At 44.6% G+C, this 2112-nt stretch overlaps 1 pseudogene; it reads right to left on the reverse strand.

Annotated features, from left to right (window-relative positions):
- Positions 1-341: 341 nt before the first annotated feature.
- LOC133099832 (ATP-dependent RNA helicase DDX19B-like) lies at positions 342-1904 on the reverse strand (annotated as a pseudogene).
- Between the last annotated feature and the right edge of the window lie 208 nt (positions 1905-2112).

Raw genomic sequence — 2112 nt, forward strand, 5'->3', positions numbered from 1 at the left:
GGATCAGATGTTGGCCTGAACACTCTTAGCCAGGAAACAGCCAGGGGCTGCCACAAAGGATCCCAAGCAAGTGATTAGACACAGCATCTAGATTAGTGTAACGATGGGGAAAACGCTGGCCACTCACACACACACACACACACACACACACACAAGACAGAAATCCAGATGGTAAATTTCTGTGTATTCATGCCTAATCTTCAAAAGTTAAGTAAACAATTTTTTCTACCTTCCCCCAATCATTTGCACAATTTTTAAGTCCAAATGGAATTTAAAATGAGGTAGGTAGTTTCTCTCTAGTCATCTTTGTGGTTACTGTTGAGGTCTGTGCCATGAAAGCACTAGTGTCCTGTGCAGGGAGAGAGCCGAGAGCAGGTACCAGTGGTAGTGGATCTTCTCAAGTAGGCTATTTTCTCAATCTCCTCCACATCATCTATGTCCAACCTTTTTATTTTCTTATTACAATGCTCCTGAATTTTGTTCAGGATGTTCATGCTGTGCCTGCTGTCAACCATGTTCACTGCCAAGCTTTTCTTGCTAAAGAGACCTGTGTGCCCCATCCAGTGCAGGTAGGTCTTGTTGTCTAGGTTCCCATTCTTGTAAAGGGAAATGTCAAAGTTGATGATGACAGACACCTGTTCAGCATCAACAATACGGACATACATGTTGGTGGTGACCAGAACCTTCTCTCTGTCCTCTTGGGAGCTCTCAATCACTGCAGCCCTCTGCTTTACCATCATTTCACCACTCAGCAGAACCACCTCGTGGTCTTCTTTTGAGACCTCTGCTACCAGCCAACCAGGTGTTTTAGGGGTATGGTAGAAGACTGTGGCTTAAGCAATGGTGATGGCCCATAGGGGTTACACAAGGCCTGGGACTTCTTGTTTCTGTTATCTCACAGGACATAATAGTGCTTCATGGTGTCCACTGTCTCCTCCTTGTCCTTCAGTTTGATAATATTTCGGTCTGGGACCACTATATGGGCAAATTTCCATAGAGTCTTCAAAGGTGGCAGGGAAAAGCAGCATCTGACAGTTCCTGGGTAGCAGCCCCTGGATGCAGATGCTCTGATCTTGGTGGTGGTGAGTAGCTATCATCATGTCAGTTTCATCCACATCAAATCTTGATCTTCTTGGGGTCAATGAACTTGAGCTTGGGGCACCAGTCCAGAATGGTCCCAGGGGTGCCAAGATACTCACTGATCTTCTGACCTCTTTTCAATTTATTGCCTTGAAAAGTGTAGGCTAGCTTAAGTACAGGGTAAAATTTGCCCATCTGCTCAATCACTTTTCCTGTTTGAAGGGCAAGCTCATAAGTTTGAGAGAGGCACAGATCCTGGGGGTATCTGTTTGCATGGTTAACACAAAGGCAGCTGTTTTACCAGTACCAGACAGACTGGGCAGCTAATTTCTGTGGGGGATCAGCAAGCATCAAAGGCAGTGTGTTCTCTTGTATTTTGGATGGACAGATGAAGCCCATGGTATAGACTCTCTGGAGAAGCTCTAGTTTTAGATATAGCTCCTCAAAGGACTTCACTGAGTAGAGGGGGGAGTTTGGATCTTGTTGTAGGTCTTCCACCTGGTTTGTGTTATCAGTAAGGTTGCTTCTGATCAGCTTGTTGAGTAAGGACTGAACAGCTCTGAACTCTTTCTCTTCTTCATTTGTCTTCTCTGCATTAGCATTGGTCTTGACAACAGCACCTTTATCAGACACAAAGGGGCTATCATTCAAAATTACATCCCATACCTAACAACTGAGACAACTGAAATTCTATGAGACACTAGAAATGTAAAGGCCATTATCATCTGGTTTGATTTTATCTTCCTTAAGAAGCAAGTTGCTCAATGACTCAGCTGCTGTTTCCTGCTTGTCCACATTGCCAGGGCCCACAAGTAGGTAGCCATGGTCCGGGCCATGGGTGGGATGCTGGTGCTGGTGAACTCGCCGGCTGGCACTGCTCAATTGCCCTACGGGGCCAACAGAAATTGTTTTCCAATAGAAATGGGAGAATATTATCACATGACTACATTTGAATGGATGCTAAGAGGGTTTCTCACTAAACATATTTGGTTTATGTATGACACAAAAGTAGAGAATATGGACTAAACTGAA

Source organism: Eubalaena glacialis, chromosome 10 (assembly GCF_028564815.1).
Source record: "Eubalaena glacialis isolate mEubGla1 chromosome 10, mEubGla1.1.hap2.+ XY, whole genome shotgun sequence".
Lineage (NCBI taxonomy): Eukaryota > Metazoa > Chordata > Mammalia > Artiodactyla > Balaenidae > Eubalaena > Eubalaena glacialis.